Below are 27,822 nucleotides of genomic sequence, written 5' to 3' on the forward strand. Positions count from 1 at the left end.
GAGCGTTTTCAATATGACTAGCATTTTACATCGGTACTGTATACTAGCCCACCCTGTATTCAGATTTTCTTTCCCTTTCAGGGTCCCATACTACATTTAGGCACCGGATCCCTCTAGACCCCTCTAGAAAGGGGCAGTTTCTAGATGTTCCTTACTTGTGAGGATCTTTGCGAGTCCTGAGGAATAACGGCCAGGCATTTACAGAGTGTCCTTCTACTGAGAGGTGTCTGATATGCCTTGTATGACTAGACTAGGGCTCTGCGTTTTTGAGATGGCAACAGAAAACCTCTCATCAGCACATCGTGTCAAGACTATACGCAATCAACACGTCCTATCACTGTCAGAGCTGAGCTGGCTCACCTGCCAGTATTTGTCAGTCTCCTTCACTGGAAAGGTAACCCCCTTCCTGTTCCGTATACTCTCCATTCAGAAGTCACCATGGGGGCTGGAGAGATGGCTTAGCGGTTAAGCGCTTGCCTGTGAAGCCTAAGGACCCCGGTTCGAGGCTCTGTTCCCCAGGTCCCACGTTAGCCAGATGCACAAGGGGGCGCACGCATCTGGAATTCATTTGCAGAGGCTGGAAGCCCTGGCGTGCCCATTCTCTCTCTCTATATATATATATATGTCTTTCTCTCTGTGTCTGTCACTCTCAAATAAATAAATAAATAAAAATTAAAAAAAAAAAAAAGAAGTCACCATGGGAAGCCCACACACTAGGAGCAGCTTTCTTCTTCCCCACGTTTTGCTCCCTCCAACCATTTCCCCAGATTTTCAGAGCCTTTAGCTCAGATCTTCAGGTCTTAATCTTAGTCTAATACTGGCCTGAGGACTAAGGGACCCTTTTTTAATTTTTGCTTTTGTTTTTCAAGGTAGGGTCTCATTCTAGCCCAGACTGACCTGGAATTCACTATCTAGTCTCAGGGTGGTCTCAAACTCATGGCAATCCTCCTACTTCTGCCTCCCAAGGGCTGGGATTAAAGGTGTGTGCCACAATGCCTGGCTTGAGAGTCCCTTTGCAGTGACCCAGAGCTATCTTGCTTTCCTCCCACCTTGTACTTTTGCATGCTTGTCCCACAGAGAAGCAGCCCTGTGCTGGAGGAACGTCACCTGTCTCTCTTCCTTTCCTTTTACAAAGGAGTTGGCTTTGGTTTGAAGGAAAGTCTCCAGTCTCAGAAGTTATAGCCCAGCACTTTTAAATATGCTTTCAAAAAATAAAAAAAATACTTTAGAAAATAAAGAAGCTGGAGAGATGGCTTAGTGGTTAAGGCATTTGCTTGCAAAGCTAAAGGATCCTGGCTTGATTCTCCAGGACCCACATAAGCCAGATGCACAAGGGGGCACATACATCTGGAGCTCGTTTGCAGTGGCTGGAGGTCCTGGCATGCTCATTCCCTCTCTCTCTCAAATACATAAATATAAAAAATTACTTTAAATGTGCTTTCATCCTCAATTCATGGGAAGAAAAAACCATATCCATCAGATCAATATCAACACACATTGCGTACGTATGTGAGCATGCATGCACACACACTATAATGTAGAGTAGCTCTTCAGCACAATACTAACGCAGGTAGAATTTTCTTGGACTCTCCCCAGTGCTTCAATGCTGAGAGTGCCCCACCTAGCTCAGGATCCTCTAGTCCACTGAACCGCTTTGCCTCCCTTCCCTCAAGAGCCAGGGGGGAAAAAAATCACAGGCTAGTTTAGTAGCTGGGGTGGTTGGGATAGAAAGTGTAGACTGGAGATACCAAGCCTTCTCCTAGCTATGGAAAGTCAGGGAGGGTCGGTGAGCAGAAGCAATGATTGCTCATCAACTCACCTGTTATTTCCTAAGAACTCTGAAAGTTTCCTACCTCTGTGCTTCCCCCTCTAGAAAAGGCAGTCATCATCAAACAGTGAAAAATTGATTCTGCCTCGAGGTGTTTGTATTTAGCCAGGGGATCCAGAGACATCTTTGCATTTGCATTTCTATCACCCTCTTGGGTCTGATGAAGGAACCCTGCCCTTCCCAATTGCCCCATTAGTTTTTGCAAACACCTTTGGCTTCTCACAGTCCTAATCAAACTCCATCTCGGAAATACTAGTCATTGCTTGGAAACTTGGGAAACATTCAGCTTTCTCCCTGTGTGAAGTTTTAGAAAAAGGTTTATTTCCCCCTCTCGGCTTATTTTACTTAGCTGGAGTCACTGGAGACAGCATAAACTTTGCATTTTTATCAGACCTCTTTCAAATGTGCTGGCACTGCAGTTGAATTTCAATGACTGCGTTCAATGATTTGCAACAGAGAGTTTCAAAAACGCCCACTCCCAGAGCTTTCCTGTTGGTAACAGTCCAGACAACACAGTATTTACTGTCTATTTACTCTCAAGACATACATTGACTTCTGTTTTTTTTTTTCTTTCACAAATAATTATGAGCACTCTCATTTGGGTCCAGCATCTATGTTAGCAAACAAAAGAAAACCAAAAGTTTAAGAGAACCCACCGTCTTTCAGAAGCTATGAGTTCAGGAGTGCTCCTACTGTGGCTGAGTAACCCTACAGAGTCATTTGAATGGAAATGTGCTTTAAGCAAATTCTCTAGGATTTCTATATCCAGGGCAAGCAAGTTGAAGGACAAAATCATTGAACAATAATGCTCATGGGTCTAAAAAGGACTAATTCCAGTAGAAACTGACTTCTTATATGTTACAGCTTGGCTTTGTGGTGGTTGCACCTCCTCTTCGACTCCCCACCTTCTACAGAAGTTTCAACTGTAATCAAAGCAAATATCTGTTCTAGATATGAATATCTATTTTTGGCCACCTCCTATCTATTCTCCCATTGACCAGCCTCCTGCCATCGTGATCTCCATTACTCTAGAGAATGAATCTACTCCTAGGTAAGTCTCTAATACCTTACATCCATGCACCAGGAACCCTCAGCTTGGCCATCCTCCATTCCCTGCCTCCTCTGTTATTTTATTTTTACCTTTCTTGCTCATTTTTTAAAATATATTTGTTTGCAAGGGGGTGCGGCCAGAGAAAAAGGGAGAATGGATGCACCAGGGCCTTTCACCATGGCAAACAAACTCCAGATGCAAGTGCTACTTTGTGCATCTGCCTTACATGTGTACTGGGAAACAAGCCTGGATTTGCAAGCTAGCACTTTTAACCACTGACTCATCTCTCCAGCCCCCCCTTTTTTTGAGGCAGGGTCTCACTGTAGCCCAAGCTAACCTAGAACTCACGCTGTAACTCCAGACTGGCCCCAATCTCACAGCAATCCTCCTGCCTCAGTCTCAACAGTGTTGAAATTAGAAGTATGTGCTACCACACCTGGCTTTCTGTGTCTCTTCTGATGTACACCTTGGTCTTTGGGTGTGAAAAGAAAGCCCAAGAACAGGGCAGCTTGAAGCCTGCCCTTCTCCATGAACTCCCACATCAGCCGTCCTCACAGAAGCAAAGTATGAGTCACTTTTCTCATCTTTGTGACAAGATAACAGACAAAAAGCTACTCAAGGGGCCGGACAGATGGCTTAGTGTTAAGCAGTTGCCTGTGAAGCCTAAGGACCCAGGTTCAAGGCTCAATTCCCCAGGACCCATGTAAGCCAGATGCACAAGGTGGCTCATGTATATGGAGTTTGTTTGCAGTGTGGCTGGAGGTCCTGGCGCACCTGTTCTCTCTCTATCTGCCTCTTTCTCTCTCTGTCTGACAGTCTCAAATAAATTAATAGAAATACATTTAAAAAAAATTTTAAAGCTACTTAAAGGAGGAAAGTTTTGTTGTGGCTCACAGTTTAAGGGAATAGAGTCCATCACGGCAGCATGCTGATCTGTGGTGGCAGGAACACGAGGCAGCTTGTTCATATCTCAGTACACCAGAACCATCTCTACAAACTGCTCCAAGCCACCCACTTCTTCGAGCTACACCATATTTCCTAAGTATTCTGCAACCTCCCTGCTGTAGTCAGTGCCTCATTACTGGGATGTAGCACCTGACCAAATGCAGCTGATGGGAGCAAAGGTTTTCATTTTGGCTTGCAGTCTCAAGGGGAAGCTCCATGATGACAGGGGAAAGCATGGCATGAGCAGAGGCTGGAATCACCTCTGCCATAGCAGGTGGAAAATGACAGCAGGACATTAGGCTGAATTCTAGCAAAGGAGAGCTGGCTATCAACCCTGAGCCTGTCCCCAGCAACACAACAACTCCAGCAAGACTCCCTCTCCCAAATTGCCATCAGCTGGGTACCAAGCATTCAGAACACATTAGTTTATAGGGGACCTCTGATTCAAACCACCACTTTCTCAAACTAGTGACCCAATGGAGGACCAAGTGTTCAAACACATGAGCTGGTGGGGGTGGGGGACATTTCACACTCAACCACAGCACATGGCATGAGCTCCTTGCATGTGGTCAGCTCTCCCTCCTGCTCTTTTACAAATGGGCTTTATTGTCCTTTTATACAGGAATACATGCACATCCGCTCTCACCACTTCACTCCATGCTGTAAGAATTCTCCCTACCAGTGGCCTGCTTTCCTTATAGGCCACCCAATCATCTCATAAAAGAGCTAAGATCCAAAGCATGGAACTCTCTTTGACACAGCTTCCCCCTCTCTGGGACTGCCTTCAGCTACTTGTCCTGACCGATCCACCTTGTCCCGACTCGCCCTCTGGTGTTGGTCGGCACATGATGCTGTCTCTGTGCAGAAGGACACTTGAAGCTTACTCTCACATCACCTCTGCCTTAACCCTCACGACTCTAACCTCCCTGTGTAATCTATTGTCCATCAGGAGCAGCCTCCGAAAAAATGGACTCCCCCCCCCAAGAACTCCAAATGCTTCATCCTCGGGGAACCTCTTCCCCTGTCACCTGACTGCTCCTTTATGCAGCACTTGGCACTGCCCACTATCCCTCCTATCTGAAACACCCTTCTCCTTTGGGTTGTCAGTCCCTTCCCATTGTTCCTGATGTAGCCACCCTTGGTGCTCAGTACTCGTCTCCCTGGGAACAGCCTCTGGAAATGGCCAAAGCTGTAAGGCCGTGTCCTCCACATGATCTTCCTGGCTGACCTCACCCACATGCTGACAATGCATTAGTCTTTATCTATAGACCAAATATTTCTTATGGGCTTCTGTTGCAGTCCGGTTCGCATTGCTGTTAGAAATCACCCAACCAAGAGTAGCTTCTGGGAAAAAGAGATTTATTTTGGCTTACAGGCTCGAGGGGAAGCTCCATGATGGCAGGGGAAAACGATGGCATGAGCAGAGGGTGGACATCACCCCCTGGCCAACAGAAGGTGGACCACAGCAACAGGAGGGTGTGCCAAACACTGGGATGGGGAAACTGGCTATAAAGCCCATAAGCCCACCCCCAACAATACACTCCCTCCAGGAGGCATTAATTCCCAAATCTCCATCAGCTGGGAACCTAGCATTCAGAACACCTAAGTTTATGGGGGACACCTGAATCAAACCACCACAGCTTCATACAAATGCTACTATCTGCCAAATAGATAACTAACCCTACTTAAGTCTCAGATCACCCCTTCTCACTCCATCAAATAGCATCAGGCCCCACTGAGTCACCTAATCCACAAGCTGGGGGGTCTCCTTTACAGTTTGGTTTTTGAGACTGGGTCTCCTGTTGTAGCTCCTGCTGGTCTCATACTGGCTGTGTAACCAAGGACAATGCTGAACATCTGACTCTTTTGCCTCTACCTCCCAAGTTTATACCTGATGACAGGAGCACCAATTCTCTCTCTCTCTCATAAGAAATAAAAACCTTTAAGAGAGGAGCTATTCTTTCTTACACATGACTCCTTTAACCACTGAGAAATCTCTCCAGCCCTTGCACATGGCTTCTAAACAGTTCAAAGTCATAACGGATGGAGTGCATTCTCTTTAAAGACCATTCCCCGAAAATCCACAGGACAAATTTTTCTCTCTGGAAGAGAAGCATCATTGCTGAATTATTGGTTACTGATGATGTCACAGTATTTGGAGCTCCTTTTATCATGTATAAACAGCCCCTGAAGAGCACTGAAGGTCTCGTGTGAAATTGTTTTACTGAATGACATCTGTAAGGACACGGATTTCAGAGGAGCAGACAAGGAGAGCTGGGAGTTGGGTAAGAGTGATTTTTCTCTAAGGTCAAGGGGAATCAGCTGTCTTTCGAAGCCCCCATTCATGACAGCTAACTTTCCAATTGATTTCTGCCTTTTCCTATCTGTGCTTGGAAATTACTCTCATCACAGAACACTAAATTCACTTTTCTCAGGCTTTGCTAGCCTAAGAAAAAACAATTCCACTTCCAAATTTTTTTCCACTCCTTTTTTTTTTTTTTTTTTTTTTTTGAGGTAGGGTCTCATTCTAGCCCAGGCTGACCTGGAATTCACTATGGAGTCTCAAGGTGGCCTCGAACTCACAGTGAATCTCCTACCTCTGCCTCCCAAGTGCTGGGATTAAAGGCGTGTGCCACCATTCCCAGCTCCATTTCCAAATTTAAAAACAGAAAGAAAGAAGAAAGCTTTGTCACTATTACAGAAGACTCTACATTCTCCTAAGGAAGAGGATGCCCATTGCCTTCTCTGTTCCATATGGATATTTCTACAGACTTTAGTGACCCAGTGAGTTGGTTTTCTGCCCATTCAAGGTGCCAGGATGATTTGATTACAGGTAAGTCTATACACTCATCCTCCTGTTCTGTAGCAGCATCAAGATTCCACACTGTTCCTTTATTAGTATCAGGACTGTACACTGTTCCCATATATCAGCATCAGGACTCTACATTGTTCCTGTATCAATGTCAGGATGCTACACTGTTCCCGTATCAGCATCAGGACTGTACAACTTCTAATGCTCAGACAGAACTTTAGGGAAGTCAACTAGTCTGTTGCTTCTGCCTCTGAGACTTTTCCTGCTTCTGCCCACTACCCCCCACCTGAGCTCTCCTTCCCATCATCAAACACTGGGGCAGTAGTCTCCTAACTGGTCCCTTTATTTTCTCATCTTCTCTCCCTTCCCTAAGACATTACTCACATTAATAGGTTGTAGTTACCTTCACATCTCTGAGACAAAGCACCTGACTGAAAGTAGCTGATGGGAGGAAGGGCTCTATTTTGGGCTTACATTCTCCAGGGAAAACCTCATGCCAGCAGGGAAAGCACAGTAGAGCAGAGGCTGGATGTCACTTCCTGCCACAGCAGGCAGAAGAAAACAGCAAGAGAGAGTGAGCCAAACTCTGCCAATGGACAAGCTGGGCTATATATAACACCCCAAATCCCAGAAACACTACTCCTCCAGCAAGGCGCAACCTTCCAAAATGCCACATGTTGGGGGCCAAACATTGAAAACACATGACTTTATTGGGGGGTGACACCTGATTCAAACCACCACAGAGCTCAAGCTAAAATGCCAAAAACATGGCCAGGCATGGTGGCGCACACCTTTAATCCCAGCACTTGGGAGGCAGCGGTAGGAGGGTCACAGTGAGTTTAAAGCCATTCTGAGACTACACAGTGAATTCCAGGTCAGCCTGGGCTAAAGCAAACCCCAACCTCGAAAAACTGGGGGAAAAATGACAAAAGAAATCTACTGATATCACTCTAAACCTCTAGCCTCCTCAGATGGCTATGGAACAGAGTCTCAAGATCATAACCTTGTGCTTTAGGCACATGACACTTCTTTTCCCCCAAAGCACTCATGAACCTTCTCAAGTCTGTGTATTTGTTTATTATATTAGTTAGTTTACTTGTCACCATGACAAAAATACCCAACAGAGACAGCCTAAGGGACAAAGAATTTATTTTAGCTCGTAGTTTCTGTCTGCCATGACTAGTTTCATTGTTTCCAGGCCCAAAGTGAGGCTGGCTGCAGTTGGAAGCATGTGAAGGTGGACTCTATTCAACTCACACAGGAAAGGCCAGGACCTGCTTACTCCAGCCAGTTCACCCTTCCCAAAAGTCTACTTAAGGTGAGCATGGTGGCAGAGGCCTTTAATTCCAGCACTTGGGAGGATGAGGTAGGAGGATTGCCCTGAGTTCAAGGCCACCCTGAGACTACAGAGTGAATTCCAGGTTAGCCTGAACCATAGCAAGACTCTACTTCAAGAAAACAAAACAAAACAAAACAAAACAAAAGAAGTCTATTTAAATATTGAATTCATCAATGGATTAAACCATTCCATAGTCCAATGACCTCATGGCCTAATTGTTTTGCCTCCGTGTGTCTTAATAATATCCTAGGCATTTCTTAGTGTGATTAAGTTGACAATCATGATTAATTGTCACATCCATGCTTTGCCCATTGCCTGGAATATCCTTCGCCAGCTCACCCTCATATCCGGGCCTATCGGTAAAGACAGACTAGTTCAGATGAATCCTTCTTCAGGAAATAATTAGAAACATGGATGAAATACAAAAAGAGTTTATTAAAAGCAGCAAGGGACTGATAAGGGAATGAACAGCAGCTATCACAGTTCTGCAGCAGAACACAGACTCTTGGCAAGGTTTCTGCCCTGGGAGCACATGCTGATGCAGGAGATGGTGACGATGCTGGACTGTGCTCCTGACGGTCTTTCAAAAGCTGAAGAAGAGACAAAAGATAGAATGCATGGGTTCACAGATACCTGACATGCTATGGCCAGTACCATAATTGGAGAGCTGGAAATAAATCAATCTTCATGTGGTCATCTGTTCAGCCAAGAAAATGTCAAGCCTTGAATTTGCCTAAAGGTTGTTCACCTCCTCCCCTAGACTTTTGGCATTTCCAAGGATGGTGAAAGAAACAAACAAGTAAGCAAACATCTCTGGGGGAGGATAGCATCGTATGAAGTCCTATGCATCTCTATAAGCAATTGTTCAGATACAGTACCCAGCATAGAACAGAAGAGACAGCCCAGGTCCTCCAGAGCCAGTGATCGGCATTAATCTCTGATAAGCTCAGGGTGTGTTGTATTTCTGGGGGAACGTCTCATGGATAGAAAAGAATGCAGACCTTATAACTAATAAGAAGAATGGGGCAATACAAGTAAGTAAAAGAGGGCTGGAGGGGTGGGACAGTGGTTAAGGTGCTTGTCTGAAAATCCAAAAGACCCAAGTTCGATTCCCCAGTACCCACGTAAAATCAGATGCACAAGGTGGTGCATATGTCTGGGGTTTGTTTGCAGAGGCCCCGATGCACTTATTTTCTCTCTCTTCTTCTCTCTTTTCTCCTCTTTCTGTCTGTCTTAAATAAATAAATAAATTTAAAAGTAAGTAAAAGAGGGCTGGAGAGATGGCTTAGCAGTTAAAGCACTTGCCTATGAAACCTAACAGCTGGGTTCAATTCTCCAGTACCCATGTAAAGATAGAAGCGCAAGGTACTGCGTCCATCTCGGGTTCATTTGCAGGGGCTAGAGGCCCTGATATGCCCTTGCTGTCTCTCTTCCTTCCTACCCCTCTCTCCTGGCAAATAAATATTTTTTTTCTTTTTCTTTTTATTTTTTTAATGGGCATGCCAAGGCCTCTAGCCACTGCAAACAAACTTCAGATGTAAGCGCCCCCTTGTGCATCTGTTTCTGTGGGTCCTGGGTAATCAAACTCAGGTCCTTGGGATTTGCAAGGAAGCACCTTAACCACTGAGCAATCTCTCCAACCCTAAATAATTTCTTTTTAATTTTTTGCTTTTTAGATTATTTATTTGAGAGTGACAGACAGAGAGAGAAAGAGGCAGAGAAAGAGAGAGAGAATTGGTGCACTAGGGCCTCCGGTCACTGCAAACAAACTCCAGACGTGTGCGCCCCCTTGTGCCTCTGGCTAACGTGGGTCCTGGGGAATCGAGCCTCGAACCAGGGTCCGTAGGCTTCACAGGCAAATGCTTAACCACTAAGCCATCTCTCCAGCCCCTAAATACTTTTTTAGGTATATAAAAGACAGAGGCAAGAAAAGAGAACTAGGACCGAATGGAGCAGGAGGTAAAACTCATGAGCTATCTGTCGTCTGGAGGGACGCTCAGACGCCCTCTCCTTCCTGTCCCTGTTTCTCTACTCCCGGAGGTGCCTCTGGCTTTGATCAGATGTCTACTGTAGCCCTTGCATTGTGGGAGCTTTCTGCCTGTCAGTCCAGTGGAATTTTGCGTGTTTTGAAAGGAAGTGGTTTGCTTACTCATCTTTGTAGCTTGAATGCATAACCCCGCCTTGGCCTCTGATTGGGCTGCCACAAACATTCATTGACCTAAGCCCAGTTGAAGTGGATGGATGAGGGGCTGGGCAGGTAGCTCGTGGGTAAAGTGCTTGATGCATAAGCATGAGGACACAAGTTTTCTGATTCCCAGTGCCCATTAAAAGTCCAAGCATGATGGCACACGTCTGCGCCCCAGCACTGGGCAGGCAGCGGCAGGAGGATCCCTGGGTACCCTAGGACACTGGCTAGCTCCTGCTTCAGTGAGAGACCCTGTTTCATAAAAAATAAGATGAAAATCGATTAAGAAAGATACCCAACAACCTCTGGCCTCCACACATATGCACGCAGACATGCGCACACATGCACACACACACACATCCCTCACACATACATGCATGCAAATAATAATAATTCTTTCAACAACAAAAAAATGGAGGGGTTGAAAGAACTGTGAGGTGTGATGTGGTTAGAGTCTATAGAGAGGGGCACATGACCAACAATGGCTACTCAAGCACTTATCCCACATCCAGAGTACTGTGACTAGTAGAGGCTTATGACATAAGTGGAATTGATAATAATTCTTCTGTTTTTCCATTCAGGTTTTAAAGTCTCTGAAAATCAGCTTCCATGCTCTGTGCATCTCCTCAGTGTACAGATGTGTGTATATGCACATGCACACACACAATGTCTGCAACAAGAGAATTCACTCTCTTACAGATGATTGCCCCTCTTCTCTCCAGCCCCTGTGAATGTTGCTACAATATTTATTAAGGTTTAAATAGCACTGTTAAGTGCCTCTGTTGATTTAGGATGACAGAATGTATCAGTGCAAAGAACAAGAGCTCAGTCACAGAGCTGGGACCCCCAATGGACAAGCAGATATGTCATTAGCTAAAGAACAATGCTAGCAAATGCTACGAGCAGGAAACAGCTATTCTTTAATGAGAACTTTCTTTACAATTATTGGTAGCACCAATTTCTTATAAATATAGCCTAAAGAATCATGTAAGTTATATACAAAATGATACATGCGTAAGGTTTAAAAATTTAACAGTGTAAATTGATATTAAATAAATTCTCCCCACCCACCCACACTTCAGTGGAAATCTTTTGGTTTGAATGCTTCTACTAAGTTACCAACCTAGTTTTGTTGTTGTTGTTGTTGTTGTTACTGTTACTTGAAACAGGGTGTTGCTATGTAGTCCAGGCTGAGCTTGAATTTTCACTTAGCTTTCTAAGCGCTGGGATCCCAGGTGTATACCACCATGCTAGGCCACCAGAATTTTAAGCACAATTTGCTAAGATCCCAATTCCTTGTCTTACTACCACCAAACAACATCAAGGAACTTCCATGCTCAATAACAGAGAAAGACTTTAGTTTACTTAGGACGCTTCCAACCACACCTGCTGCTCTTCTGATTTGTTAGTTATGTTAGTTGTGCTTAATTTTCTGATTCAGTTGTCTTCATCCTTTCAAATAACATACATACTTTTAAATTTACATATATTCTTCTAATTTGTTTCCATTAATTTTACTCAGGATCTCTTCTCTCATCCCAAACCAAAGGCAGAAAATGACCCCCTATGCTTGCTTCCCTGCCCCCTCCCCGCCCCTGCTCCACAACGAAAACACTCTCTCTATGGCATCAACTAATTTCCACACCTCAGGGTATACCTATGATTAAGTCCTCGGTTTTGATTAGAGAAATTGAACCTAGCAACCATCTAATTGTAAGTTCAGCGATGTGATGATACACTGCTTCCCTCAGAAACAGTGTGATTTGATTTCCAAGTGCGAAAAAGAAATTGGGTCAGATGTCATTGGATGATTCTCTCAAATGACAATATCCCAAGAAGAAGGGTCTGTTCTCATAGTCCAACAGCTACTGAAAACCAAGTGTATTTGTGCTGTTTGACACCTGAACCAACTCTTTATCTCCAAGATTTCCCAGCTTAGTAGGTAAAGATTTTGAATGAATTCTGGATCCAATATGGTTGGGCCGTTTTTTGGATATTCTTGCAGCCCATGCTATTTTCAGACTCACTGTCTAGCTGGTAAGACTCGCTGATCACTCGGCCTCCAGGGTGCGGGGATTATAGGCAGGCATCACCATCTCTGCTTTAATTGAGGTGGGAAGACCTGCCCCAACTGTGAAACTAGGCGGCATCATTCCACGGGCTTGGATCGCAAACTGAAGACAAAGGAGAAAACAAGCTGGAATTAAGCAGTCATCATTCTCTTCTTCCTAACTACAGATGCAACGTGACCTGCTGCCTCAGACTCTGCCGCCACAACTTCCCCACCACGGGGACTGTGCCCTCCTTCCACCCTGAAGTTGTTTTCTTCAAACCACCAAGAAAAGTCACTGGCACAGCCCCCGCTTTGCACCAAAGTCCCAAAGTGCCCAACACACTCCAGGCTCAAGTTGTCTCCAAAGGGCCCTAGGACCCTGCCAGAGAGGGTAAGGGAAGGAAGACATGATATATTAAAACAGCAGATTGAAACAAACAAAGGCATTTCAGATCATATTACACATCATTTTTCAGATGTCTGACAACAGGAAGAAAACAAAAACCAAAGATGGTAAAAGACAATCGTAGACCATAATGGTCTAATATCTTGGTGATAGAAGTGCTTGTGGGGGCCTCATGGGGAGGAGGCTGCTCCCCATGCAGAAATCAGAGTGTCCTCCCCCCGAATCCACAGTGGTATACTCAGAGGCCTAAGTGCTCGTCAAAGACTCCCTTCAAATGCAGCCAGCACACTGGAGAGTCATAATTAGGCCTCATCTGTGGGCCATATCCACACATTATGCATCACCCTAAAAGATGACAGACAAAAGAAATGACCCAGGGCTATGCAGAGTGGGTCCTGAATCTCTCACCATTGTCCTCCATGGGGGAAAAAAACTGCCCCCTCAATAATCCCCTGTCTAGACGCACAGCCTTCTGAATACTGAGCAACATAACTGTTTTGTTTTTAAATAAAAGAAAAAAAGCCAGAACAGGAGGGGTATGAGTGTTAGAAACACAGGTCTATGTAACTGTCCTGGACATGGACAAAACCATGAGAAGTAGAAGATCAGAAGAAAAGCCAGGATGACAGGAAGGCCGTGAGTGCTCGATACCCAGGTCTACGTTACTGCCCATGGACATGGGCAAAACCACAGGAAATAGAAAATAAAGCAAACAATAAAAATTCCAGAAAAATCACAGATCACGGTAGTCAGAGGGCAGGTATTAGCCAAGGTATGATGAAATCTTTGGAATGTGCCATCTTTAGCAACCATAGGCATTTTATAGCCTGTATAATGAAATTAAATGTCAGCAGAATATCCACTTGGATTTTCATGATGACCCCTCTGGTGGTATTCTGGACCTGGTGTCCCCCATAAACTCATGTGTTCTGAATGATTGGTCCCCAGCTGATAGCAACTTAGGAATTGGAGCCTTGCTGGAGGAGGTGTGTTGCTGGTGGCAGGCTTATGGGTGTTATAGCCGGCTCCCTCTTGCCAGTATTCAGGTCACTCATGCTGCTGTTTTCCACTTGCTGTGGCAGAGGTGATGCCCACCCTCTGTTCATGCCATCTTTCTCCTGCCATCATGGCATATCCCTCAAGACTATAAGCCAAAATAAATATTTTCCTCCCATAAACTGCTTCTGATTGGGTGCTATCTACAACCCCTCCTTCTGGTCTCCACCTCTCCACTCACTAAGCCCATTCCCCGAGTTTGGAGTCAAGGGAAATAGATTTCTAAGAGTCAACAAACAAATCAGGCAGTTATTCTTATTTTCTACTCACCATTAATCCCAGGCTTGCTACTGCCTTCCCCACCTCATCTGTATCGAGTAGCAAGTACCCCTCAGAGAAAGCCTTCCACCCACGTCAAGTCCCCATGAAGAGACCTAACTTGGTTTGCTGGTAACCTGGTCTTTCAATTTGAAACTACCAAGTACTATTATTTCTTCACCTTCCTTTCTTTTTTCAATTTATTTATTTACAAACACAGTGGAGAGATAGAAAGAAGAGAGACAAACAGTGAGAGAATGGGAATGCCAGGGCGTCCAGCTACTGCGAACAAACTCCAGAAGCATGTGCCCCTTTGTGCATCTGTCTTTACATGGGCACTGGGGAGTCAAACCCAGGTGGTTCAGCTTTGCAGGAAAATACCTTAACCACTAAGCCATCTCTCCAGCCCCTTCATCTTCTTTTCTAAGTGGACCTGTCTCCCAGGAGGATAAAACACATTTATTGTTTTGTTTCTTACCTCCCATCACCCAGAGCACTTAGGATTCATACAGGCCCTTCTATGTCCTCCAGTGTTGACCTCTGTCATATGCTGCCTTAGCTCACCTAACTTATCTCATGGGCACAGTGTCTCCCCTAGAGGTGGGCTATCCTGGTCAAACCTCAGCAAATCTTTCTTCAGTTGACTCAGTTATTGTCTACAGCCAGATGTCATCTGGATACCTGAGAAACCAAGCCTACAAGTGAGAACTAATATTTCTAAACAATTCCTCAATTTAATTCTTGCTATTAATAGTGTTTTTTTTTTTTCTTTTACCACTTACCTCATAGTCACAGTTACATGTCTACTGTCAACTTGATCTGGTTAGAAATCAAGTAAGAGACATGCCCCTTGGGCAGGACTGTGAGGGCATTTTCGGGAAGAATTAACTGTGAGAGGAAGACCTTCTCCCACAGTAGGGAGCCCTTCCAGTGCAGCAATCTATATACGTAAAGAGCTTCCAGGAGACAGCAGTCCCTTTTAGCCTACCTGGCTGCCCTGTTGCCCTCTCGTGAGTACCCTATTGCTGCCATCCTGACATTTGAACCCAGCTTCCTCAGCCTTCCAATGTGGATGGAAGACCCACGGGAATCTTCCACACCTTCAGGGACAGACTGGTACTGCTGGAACACTCAGCCTCCTGGACTGAGCAGCTACCCGGTTCTCAGACTCTCCTGCCTTGCAGACACCACTGTTGCACTGACCAGGACATATTTTTGTAAGCCAATTTAATAAATCCCCTTTATTGCATATATATTTTTGTTTCATTCTATCAGTTCCTTTCATCTAGAGAGCCCTAAGGCACCTGTACATACCCACAAACCAGTTCCCTCCCATATTGATAAGACTTGAGGAAAAAGCAAGCCATATTTTCTTCTAGCTTTGGCAAGATGTGAATTTGAGCAGAGACACAGTTACGAAAAGGGAAAAAGTATGGAGAGAGGGACTTCTAACTCTCCCCGTAGTTCAGACCCAAGTAATCATTAGTGCATGTCATCATACACATTTTTGCACAGAAAATAGTAAGCACCTTCACACTCATTTTCTCTTTTCCTTTTCTTCTGTAAGTCATATTAACCACCAAAGCTTTTGTGGGGTATTTCAGAATTTAACAAACCATTTCACATGGATTTATCTCATTCTAGTTCCATGAGCATAGTAGGTAGTCAGCAACAGATGGTTATCTCCCATCCAAGTACTAACCAAGCCTGACCCTGTTTAGCTTCCAAGATCAGACAGGATCAGTGTATTCAGGGTGGTAAGGCCATAGATCGGGTGGTTATTTCCATTGTATGGCTTCCTCAATTGATACCATAGTAAGAATTTCTTAAGTCACAAGGGCAGCTTCACATGTCAGTGACAAAAGAATGAATCATTCACTATGGTTTAAGGGAAACTGGCTCTTTTGGTGGTGGAAAATATCTAGACTCTCATCATAAATTAAAATAAGCTTAAAACATATTGAAATAATAACACCTAAAAATGCAGGAAGCTATTAGAAAATATTGGCAAATATTTATTCTATGCCTGCATTGTAAATGTAAAATAATGCAGGATGTCACAAAGGTGAACACTAACATCTTAGATCACACAAAGATTTTAAACAACTAGATGTTTTTAGAATGAAAGCAAACAATAAACCGAAAAAACATTAGCCACATACATGACAGGCAAAAGGTTAATATTTTTACTATACAAGGCATCTGTGTAAATCAATAAGAAACAGAAGTAGAAAAATGGGTAAGAGTCATGGATAGATAATTTAAAAAACAGAAAAAAATATACATGTATGGCTACTACACATACAAAAGCTATTTAGGTCACAAAAGTGAACAAAGAAATTAAAAATAAAGTCTCCAGATATAGCTTCCTGCTTATCAAGTTAGCAAAAAATAGAAAGATTGATAGCACCCAGTGCCACTGGGGTGAAGCAAAAGGGGAATATAAATAATGTGACCTTTCCACAAGGCAGTCTGGCTGGTGCACATCCGGAGCCCTGAAAAGCTCGTGTTCTCTGGCCTGGAAATTCTTCTTGCAGGATTTTATCCTAAGAAGTAGATGGGAATGCATGCTAAGAGGTTTGTGACAGAGAGGTGTTCCTTAGAGAACGGGCTTACCAGTGAAGGATGGAAGCACTTCCTCCCGAGAGAGTCTTTTAAACTGTGGTGCAGCTCTAAACAGAACATTATCATGGCATTAACATTTTAAAATAATTTTAGGGGCTGAGAGTTGGCTCCATGGTTAAAGGAACTTGCTTGCAAAGCCTGATGACCCAGGTTCAATTCCCCAGTACCCACATAAAGCCAGATGGAATGTTTTCAGTGGCAGGAGGCCCCGGCAAGCCCATATTCACCCTGTCTGTCTGCCCCTTGCTCTCTCTCTCTCTCTCTTAAATAAATACATAAGTTTAAAAATTAAGTAAACAGATCCAGGCATGGTGGCACGTGCCTTTAATCCCAGCAATCATCAGGCAGAGGTAGGTGGATTGCTGTGAGTTAGTTCCAGGCCAGCCTGGGCTAGAGTGAGACCCTACTTTGAAAAAAATAATAAATAAGATAATTTCAGTGACAAAGAAAAATACCGATAGAGCCAATTTTATTATTTTTATTTTAAAAAATATTTTATTTATTTTTGACACAGAAAGAAGGAGAGAGAGATTGAATGGGCATGCCAGGGCCTCCAGCCACTGCAAACGAACTCCAGATATGTAAGCCTCCTTGTGCATCTGGCTAACATGGGTCCTGGGGAATTGAACCTGGGTCCTTTGGCTTTGCAGGAAAATACCTTAACCGCTAAGCCATCTCTCCAGCCCAAGAGCTAATTTTAGGCGAAAGGCATGGTCTGCAAAGTGGTAGGTAGTATAAGATCTTAAATGTATGACATGTTTAGGCAGAAAAAGGAGAAAATGATGCCAATAGTGTTTACAGTGACTAGAACAATGATACATATTTTATGTCTAATTTTCTATGGCTAGAGGCATTTTTATAATAATAAAATCAGAAATGTCCGATTTTACTTTTTTGCATGGATATTTACTTTTTACTTTTACTTTTTAATTTTTTAATTCATTGACAGAGAAAGCTTGAGTAGATTGAAGGTATATAATGTCACAATTTATAAGTAAGATAGACCACACAGTATTTGTCTGTTGGTATCATACTTATTACACTTATAATAATGTCCTCCAAGGTTCATTCATTGCATCATAAATAAACTTTCATATTGTTAATTTAAAAAACTCAAAAGGTGAACAGAATCATGGAATTTAACCTCTGGCTTCATGTATAATTTTATAACCACTGTTTGGTCCATCTTATAATACTTATTCATTTTGTAGGAGGAAAAAAAAATATAACCCACACAAGTACAAAGCTCTAAAATCACTTCTGAGTTGGTATATATAATTATCATTATAAAGTTAGTTGTAATTATCCCTAATTAGTGCTTCTATGTTTGGCCTTTTCCACTTAATATTACTTAATATTTACATCCCCACATGCCACTGTAACCAGCCATGCATATGAGTATAGCGGTATGTCAGTCAGTCACTGGTCTCCAAGCTGTTGTTCCCTTTCCACCCCATCCTACAGTGAGACTGCATTTCCCAGGCTCCCTTGAAGTCAGGTGTGGTGAATGACTGGGTTCTGCCCATGATAATATGGATAGAAATAACATTGCGCCCAGATCATGTACCTGATACTTTCCTTGCTAACCTCTGCTGTCCCTCTCTTCCTTCATCCATTGCCACATAACAAAAAGGAAATAGGGCTGGAAAGATGGCTTAGAGGTTAAGGCATTTGCCTGCAAATCCAAAGGACCCAGGTTCAATTCCCCAGGACCCACGTTAGTCAAATGTACAAGGGGGCACACACATCTAGAGTTCATTTTTAGTGGCTGGAGGCCCTGGCATGCCCATTCTCTCTCTCTCTCTCTCTCTTTCTCTCTCTCTCTTTCTCTCTCCCTCTCTCTTTCTCCCTCTCTCTTTCTCCCTCTCTCTCTCTCCCTTTCTCTCTGTCAGATAAATTAAAGAAAAACAAAAGGGAAATAGCAGAGCTACCTGAAGGCAGGAGCCTGGACCCCTGAGTGATGAGGTAGAAGAAGTCTAAATCCCTTTCCCGAGGAACCCATGATGCATTGTAATGTGAGCAAGGGGAATTACTGATGCATTATCAGGGGATAAGCTGCTTCATAGCTCCTGGTTCTCTGTCTCCAGACTTGCTCTCCAGGAATGCCAGTCAGCGAATCCAACCTCAGCGATGCTGGCTGTGCCTCCACCCTGAGCACCTTCCTTTTCAGCTGGTAAATGCTGCGGCACCAGTTAGATGATGCTGGTGAGGAGGGCTCACTGAGGGCAGCTATCCGTCAACGCTTTGTGGGAGTTCCCTTAGTGCAGGTGCATCACGGATAACAGTCTCATGCCCTCACCCCTCTCTCCTTCCTCACCCTTTCGCCTGCTTTGATAGCAGTAGCCGCGGGGATAGGCCATGCGTCCTGCCTTAAGGAAGTGATGACATCGCAAAACACAATTAAAGGAATCAAGCTTTCACTTGTACATTACAAAGCAGGCTTCTGGAGGCTCGGCAGAGACTGGAGCATTAAGGGGGAAAGCTCTGTTTCAAAAGCCCAGCATTGGAGTCTAAGAAGTCTTGGACCTGGAGGACTCAGGGCATACAGTTTAGGCATTAATAATAGATTTGGAAGAATATGTGATCGGTCTCTAGTCAGGCCGCTCTGCCCCAGGCTAACGTTGCTGTGGACCAAGACAGTGGGGAAACAGAGAAGGAATGAAAAAACATAAAGGGTGAGTCTCCAAAGCAGAGGATGTGACAGGAGCCACAGAGGACAGGCAGAAGCCAAGTCCCCACACTCCCACGTGGCACTGAGGGAAGGCTGTGCAACTGGCTTGCTATTCTGGATGGTTTCAATGCAGGCTGTGTCCTGAGTGCTTTGGATACAGTGGTGATTGGAAAAGGCCCTAGCTGGGATCTTGGAAGAGCGGGGAACAGTAATAAAAAAAAAAATGCTCAATCAGCCAGGCGTGGGGGTGCATGCCTTTAATCCCAGCACTCGGGAGGCAGAGGTAAGAGGATCACCATGAGTTCAAGGCCACCCTGAGACTACATAATGAATTCCAGGTCAGCCTGAGCTAGAGTGAAACCCTATCTCAAAAAAAAAAAAAAAAAAAAAGAATGTTCAATCAGCTCTCTGAATCTGGGGGTGGAGGGGTCCTACATCTGTAGATACACCAAGCAAGGACTGAAAGTATTAGGGGGAATTACAACTGGATTGGATGTGTGGAGACTTTTATTTTTCTTGTCAGTATTCCTTACACCATGCAGAGTAATAGCTATTTATAGCACGTTTTGGTTGTGTTGGGTATTAGAAGTGACCTAGAAGGGCTGGGGAGATCGCTCAGTGGATAAAGTATCTGCTATGCTTGAGAACCGGAGTTCTGATCTCCAGCATTCACAGCAACCCTGGGTTGGTGTGGCAGCTGCCTGTGATCCTAGCTCACGAGGGGTGGAGATAGGGGCCTCTGGGCAGCCTGGTTAGCTAGACTAGCTGAATCAGACAGCCCTGGGCTCAAGTACAAGACCCTGCTGCAGGAAAATAAGAAGAGAGAGAGACCAAAGAAGACACCCAACGTCAATCTCTGGCCTCCATGTGTACACATACATGCATGCACTCTCTAACACATGCATGCCCACACTCATACATATTCGCATGCCAAACTAAGGAAAAACAGATGATGAAAAAATAGAGAAGTGGTATTATAGAGATGGGTTACAGTTGGGTTGGAGAGATGGCTTAGCAGTTAAGGTGTTTGACTGCAAAGCCTAAGGACCTGTGTTCAACTCCCTAGATCTTGCGTAAGCCAGGCACACAAAGTGACGCACGCGCACAAGGCTGCACATGCACACAAGGTGGCGACTGTATCTCGAGTTTGGTTGCAGTGGCTGCAGGCCTTGGCACGCCAATTCTCTCTCATAAAAATAAAAAGATGGGTTAAGGTATATGGAATATGTGCATATGTTATTTACAAATACAATGCAATTTTGAGATTTGAGCATCTAGAGATTTGATTATCTGTGGGGAGGATCCCAGAATGAATTCTCCACAAGTAGTGAGAGCCAAGTTATGTATATATGTGTGTGTATGTGTATGAATGCATATGCTTATATGTACATAGATGTGAATATGCATAGATATGTGCATATATATGCATACCTACATGTAAATATGTATATATGTGTATATGTTTGCATAGATGTGTGTATACGCATGAATATATATGTGTGTATATATACATACATAACATCCATGGTGGCAAGTGTCCAGTGACAACTCAGACAGGAGAGAGGGAGGGATGGTGGTGCTATTGTAAGGGTGGTGCCCAAGGAAGGCCTCTGAACATGGGCCACTGAACAGCGAGGTGGGAGGGGCAACACAGGAAGTGAGACCACCATGCACAAGGGCCCCAGGAGGAACACAAGGCTTGGCATGTCAGCTCCATACAGGGATAGCATGGCGGAGCACCCAAGGGGAAGGAGGAAGGCGGGGAGATGACAGGAGGCCGGGCACCAGGGAGCAGACTGTCTGCGCATGCAGGATGGCGTTACCGTAACTAACACAGGGCTCTCTGTTCCGATGCTGGGGTCTAAGTCCCGAGAGTGCCAAAAGACCAAGACAATGAGGGTTGGGTATGTGAGATGGGGAGAACGTTGTAGCTGCCTTCATGTGAATGAAGCTGATAGGCCCCCAAGTCTTCAGTGTCCCTTTTTCTCTGCCCACCTCTAGACACAGCACATAGTCAACCATCACCTCCTCTGGACACACAGCACATAATCAACCGTCACCCCTCTGGACACAGCACATAGTCAATCATCACCTCCTCTGGACACACAGCACATAGTCAACCGTCACCCCTCTGGACACAGCACATAGTCAATCATCACCTCCTCTGGACACATAACACATAGTCAACCGTCACCCCTCTGGACACAGCACATAGTCAACCATCACCACCTCTGGACACACACCACGTAATCAACCACCACCCCCTCTGGACACAGCATGTAGTCTATTGTCACCCCCTCTGGACACACACCACATAGTCAACTGCCACCCCCTCTGGACACAGCAGCATGTAGTCAACCATCTCCTCTGGCTCTTGTAGCTGCTGACTACAAGAGGCAATACCAAGCCCAGAGGAGAAGCTGGTCTGTGGACCTTTCCTTCCCTTCCCTCCTCACTGCTACTTTGATCTAGAACAAAGCTTCCATGGACATTATTCATGAACCAACATAAAAACGTCTCTAATTGGATGCCTTTTTGTTGTTGTTCTGGCATTCTTAGCTGGTTTTGACTCTGGCCTGTGAGCACACATTCACCCCAGCCCCTACCCTGGCATGCTCCAGAAAAAAGCAGGGTCAGGAATCTGGCACAGCCGTGGACAGATGGCCACTGCTGTTCTAAGTGACCCGCACCCTGGGCCTCCTTTTATCTCCAAGGCCATGTGGCATAACCCTGTTCATCTACACAATCAGCTTCTCTCTCTCTCCTGAACTTCTTCTCCTGTGACCTTCATTTTATTCCCAGCTCACGCCTGGATGTGGCCACTGAACTGGATTGATGAAAGTTTTAGCCCTGTCTTGTTTTAACTCAGGAGCCAAACAGAGCATTTAAATTAACTTGTAGTAGCTCTGACTCTCAGAGCTACGGAATCTGGTTAAACGTGTCTCCCTTGGCAACCTCACTCCCCATTACTGCTGCTCTGTCCCCAAATTGGCTTCTGGGTGAAGTTTCATGGCTGGTTAAAAATGACATCATCAGAGCCAGTGAGAGTAGATTAATGTTCACCTCCATCCATCCATCCATCACTGGAGATCGTGGGTTCATTATGTGTGCGCCAGGCACGATTTCCTTCCATGTCCCATAATTCATCCGCAGGTCTAATGAACTAGGGTTGAGTTTACCGTTTTCCCCTGCTTTTGACTATAAGGGATGATGCTTGGGTGCTCAGCCTTTTTTTCTGATCCTAGGGAGCGCGTATGTGTGGAGGAGAGAAGAGACCATCCTTGCACAGTGACAAGAATGCCACTATGTGCTCGTTCATCATTTCTATTTACAAACACGGTGAAGGGCTCTCGCAAAAGCAGGACTACAGACCTCATGCTTTTTTCCTGCCCTGGGTCTCAAGTCTGTTGTTCAGAAAGTCACCACCTGGTCCCTCCATCCTGTTATTCCACCCTAATTGTCTGTGGCTCCTCTTATGACAGTGAAAGAAATGTGGAAGAGGGTCCAGGCATCCCTTACATGGCTCTGGGTCAGACCTACAACATCACACCATGCCCTCACTCAGTCCTCAAGGGTCTGCACGTTCATCCGTCCGCCCAGCTGTCTGACCATCTGATCATCTCTCGGTCCATGCATTGAACTCAGCCAATATTCATTGCTTTCCTTGCCCTTCTGTTGGAGGTCTTAGATACCTTTAAAATATACCTGGGATTTTTTTGTTAGACTTCAGGTATAATGAGACCAAGAGATTAGGAAAGGACCTCTGGAAAAGCTCGTTCATTATTTACAGCTCCCCAGAGAAGAACCCACGTGGAGCCACAGCGCACAGGCTGAGTGGGAGGCAGAAGGAGGGAGGGAGAAACAGCTCCGAAGCAGGAGCCTTTGTGGGTTTCAGCGGGAAGCACGGGGGCGGTAGGGTTAAGTCACAGAGCAAGTTTAGGACTGGGTAATTTGAAGAACTTTGGTGGGCTCTGGGCTAAAGGGGTGGTTGGTAGTTGCTTGGTACCAGGTTCCCAGGTGATTTGAAGGTAGAGGGCTGTGGGAGCCTGATGAAAGGGTGGTGGGTGAGGGCAGGAACTTGAGACTGCCTGCTTTGCATATCAAAGACATTCTTGCTGGGAAGCTGCTTGCTATCCTTCATACTTGCTAACCCTGGCAGGGGCTGTCCCTCTCTGGATCCACAAGGCCCCAACATGTCAAAGCATCATGAAATATAGAAAACAAGAAACATGATTAATAGATGGGGTTTCAGAAAAATGATCATTTCTACCTTTAAAGAGCTCACAGACCTCAAAACAAACAATTGCAGCAGGGTTTGATAAGGAATTATGCCAGTCACCTTTGGGGGTGTCTGTCAAGCACACAATCTTCCCACTCTTGTGAGATTACCCTCCCCCACAGTTAGGTCCGTCAATACCCAGGTTGATTATTCTTGAACGTGCCATCCTGGGTTGGACACCTGGTCCCCAGCTCCACCAATTAGAGTTCCTATTCTACTAATTTGGAATTGAAGTTCAGAGTCCACAAACCCACACAGATGGGAACCATAATCATTACCAGAAGTCAGGAGACAGGGTGCCTTCACCATCTACACTCAGGCTCTATCCAGGCCGCACAAAAGCATCATTTGTGTGCTTCTTCTCAGGAGTTCTTAAGGCAGGTCTCAATTCTGACCACTTTCATCAGAATCTGCTGGTGAGGTTAGAGCTTTGCCCAGGCCTGCCTCAACTTTCTCATCCTTCAGAGCTAACCCTTCTTGGGGCTGGAGAGACGGCTCAGTAGGTACAACACATGGTGCAGAAGCATGAGGACCTGAGTCCAGATCTCCCCAGCCCCCTGAAAAGCAGTTGAGCATGGTAGTACACACCCACATAATCCTGGCGCTGCTGGGGTAGAGATAAGAAGATCCTGAGGGCTTACTCACCAGCGAGTTGGCCTGAACTGGTTTCAGAGAAAGAACCTGTCTCAAAATAATAATAATAGTGTGGAGAGTCACTGAGGCGTATATGTGACATCAACCTTTGGCCTCCAACATATGTGCAAACACCCATAGACACATGAACATACATAAATACATGCACACACACAAAATACTACATCCTCTTGAGCTCACTCCCCACCTCCCCCCACAGGGCACCACCTTTTCTGGACTGACTTATCTTGCTGTGTAGAAGTGACTGTGATGTAATTAGTGTGGATGTCACAGACACCCACAGACTCACACGGCATTATTGGAGGTGAGAGAGCACTTTTAATCAACATTCTCCAACTAAACTTCTAATAAAATGAATGTCCATCAAAAGATGATATGCAGTGCACCAAGAAAGTCAATACATTGATTAAACAAGAAATATTTTTAGTGAGGGAGCTGAATGAGAGGAAGGACAGTGTTCCTAATTTAGCCAGAGAGGGATCTGGGATGTTGCTGTAGATACCTAAATATATAAATGCGTAAGAACAATTTGGTTAACAGGAGGAAGTCGAGATGACTGGTACTTCATGTGATCAGAAAGGAAAGGCCACTCAGGGCCAGGCTGGTCCAAGGAGACCGTCTGGAAGATCTGGTCTTTTAAAGACCAGTGAGTTCAAAACGGTGGAGAAGATAGGCAGAATATTATGAGAAACCAGTTCTTTAGAGTCAGAGAGGAGAATGTCCTCCCCACCCCACTGGGCAAAGCCCCTCCGCCAGGAACTCTACCCTTCCCCCAGGGTAAATGCCAGCCCTTCATTCCTCTCCCACTGCCTTGGGTCTTGGGCTCCTTCCCACAAGGAGACATCCTTTCTCAAAATGAAGGCCAGAGAGACAAAAACCTAAACTACTGACCCAAAGCCAGGCAAGAAGGACCCAGGTGGAGTCCTTTGAGTGCTGGGGCTTGTGATAAGACCACTGAGCTCTTTACCTCCCTACAGATGCCTTTTTTTATTTTTTTTAATTTTTTTTTGTTCATTTTTTATTTATTTATTTAAGAGTGACAGACACAGGGAGAAAGGCAGATAGAGGGAGAGAGAGAGAGGATGGGCGCGCCAGGGCTTCCAGCCACTGAAAACGAACTCCAGATGCGTGCGCCCCCTTGTGCATCTGGCTAACGTGGGACCTGGGGAACCGAGACTCGAACCGGGGTCCTTAGGCTTCACAGGCAAGTGCTTAACCACTAAGCCATCTCTCCAGCCCCTACAGATGCCTTTTTAAGACAGGTGCATCAAACACTGGAATCCCACAGGCAAATTTACAAAGTCGGCCCTGCCTTCAAAACAGGCAAGAACTTTGCTGTAACTGCCTAGACCCTCCCAAGAACTGGTTCCAAAACACCTAGGGCCTAGATCCAACTCACACATCAAACCCAGTTCCACAACACAGGGGGCCTAGACCCACACATTAAACCTAGTCATCACGAAGACAGACTCCTTCCTGGGTTCTTGTTCTGCATAGTAAATTCCTCTCTGGCTTGAGGAGTACCCCTCATCTCTTCCATCCTCCCCACATCCCTACCCACACAACTTTACTCCCCAGTGGCCATCAGCCCCTAAGCATTTTGCCTAAAACTCCTGGCTCTCCACATGGGCCTTCACACTGCAGCCTCTGGTCTAAGCGGCAGAGGAAGGATCTCTTTCCCCTTGCACTTGAGGAAGCTCACGTTTTAAGATCTGCACGTCACTGTTTTTTCTTTTCTTTCTTTTTCTTTTTTTTTCTTTTCTTTTCTTTTCTTTTTTTTTTTTTTTTTTGAGGTAGGGTCTCACTCTTGTCCAGGCTGACCTGGAATTCACTCTGTAGTCTAGTCTCAGGGTGGTCCTCCTGCCTCTGCAGCCTCCCGGCTGCTGGGATGAAAGGCAGGCTCCACCACGCCCGGTTGCACTTTGCTTTTAAAACCGTCCTTTCCCTGGCTTTCGATTAAATGTGAGAACGGAAGCTGGGGACACATGTATCCAAGTCACCTGGCGTAGAACTCCACTCCTGTGCAAGTCAGAGTGGACGCTGACCTCTCTCCAAGGCCGCCCTGCCCCCACTCCCAGCTCTGTGTATGGGCTTACAAAAAACCTTTCTCCAGGAAGCCCATTTGCAGCTGAAGGCTTCAGCCCTGCTGGACACAGCTCCTTCTCCGTGTTACTGGGGAGGGCAAACGCTCCGCCCATGCACTTTAGGAAGACCTTGGAAACCTTTGTGCAAATCAGAAGTTCATGCATGGTTTTAGAATATTCTGGAGTACTTATTTGATGGCAAGGATCCCAAGTCCAGGCCTTTGCTATTCTATTCCATCTAGGGCCTACAGGCTTCATCTCCCTCACCTGTTTCTTTTGGGCCCTGCAGATCCAGGCACAAGGACGCTTCAATCATTATTCCAAATAGATCTTCCCCTGGCAATGACGTGCTCTCTAGAGGTTTGACTCGCGGCCAGTGCTGGCTTCTTCCCCCTTTCAAATAAATAAATAAATAAACCCAACAGCAAATATAGAGCAATTCCTTCAAGCCGCAGTGGCTGGCCGTGGCTGTGGCTCTCGGGTTTCAGCTCCCCATGTACCTTCCTGTGAGTCAAACCTTGCTGCAGCCTCCTGCCATCTTCATGCTGGTGGCCACAGCAGACAGCAAAATAAAGACAGAGTAAACAACCCTTCAGGCTCCCAGCTTCACCTAAGCACCCATTGGTCCCACACGTGGCCCTACAAAGACGCATCTGACATGTGGAGCAACGGGCCCAGCGCCCCACCCCGAAGGCTCTTTCCTGCCCTCCCTGGGTATAGGTTGAGTTTTGGATGAAAGCTGCTCCCTGTTTCTTGGTGTCTCAGCATCTCCTCTTCTCTGAGTCATGTGACCCAGCCTTAAACTCCTGTCCTTCGAGGACAATCAGAATGACACCTTTAGTGTTTGCGCCTTGTTTTATGGCTTCGTGATCTTGTGCCCTTTGGAGTTCAAAGGTCACATCAGGCAGCAGGCCGGGAGGTTTTTGATGTAACCTCTGAACCCCAGCAAACAAAGGAACAGAGGCCCACAGAGACAATCCATCTAAAAATGGCCCTATGAAGGGCGCCACACAATGAGCACCGCGCATGCAAATCAGCGCCCGGGCTAACTCCACGCCGATAGCCAGAAGAAGAGACCGAAACCCCAGGAGCCCAATACATAAATCAAAGTTTGAGAAAGGCAGAGAAATGAGTTTACAACCGGGCCAGATTGAAAGGATTTGCAAGAAGTGATTTATAAATTGGTTTCCTCCCTACCCTGCCCCCTTGTGTACACACGAGCACGCGTGCTCACACAGGCCAACGCTTCAGCACCACAGGGGTGGGGTGCCCTAGGGTGTGCTGGGGTGGAGCGGGGAGCAAGCCTTGAGCAGTGCAGGGTTAGCGATACGTGTAGGAAGCTCATGGAGGGCCACATGCTTTCTCCTGGCCGCCAGAGCCGGGGGGCAGGCTGAAAAACAGTGGCACAAGCAGGTTAAGAGAAAGATGGCTTGTCATGAAGGTGAAATGCTGGCCACTCAAAGATGACATTTGCAGAGCAGATGTCACCACCCATGCTACACAGATTGTCCCTCTGCAGTCCTTAATACCTGGTACACATGCTCCCAGGGCAAAGGTCATCCTAACTTCTGAAATG

The 27,822-nt window shown here is 45.5% G+C and overlaps 1 long non-coding RNA gene across 1 annotated transcript in view; it reads right to left on the bottom strand.

The window, feature by feature from the left end:
• Positions 1–8,390: 8,390 nt before the first annotated feature.
• The window catches only part of LOC123455121, a 30,887-nt gene continuing 11,455 nt past the window's right edge, over positions 8,391–27,822 (bottom strand). Inside the window, exon 3 of the long non-coding RNA XR_006633685.1 lies at positions 8,391–8,565. This is a non-coding gene — a long non-coding RNA (uncharacterized LOC123455121). The remainder of the gene's footprint in view (positions 8,566–27,822) is intronic.

Source organism: Jaculus jaculus, chromosome 15 (genome assembly GCF_020740685.1).
Source record: "Jaculus jaculus isolate mJacJac1 chromosome 15, mJacJac1.mat.Y.cur, whole genome shotgun sequence".
NCBI classification, from domain to species: domain Eukaryota; kingdom Metazoa; phylum Chordata; class Mammalia; order Rodentia; family Dipodidae; genus Jaculus; species Jaculus jaculus.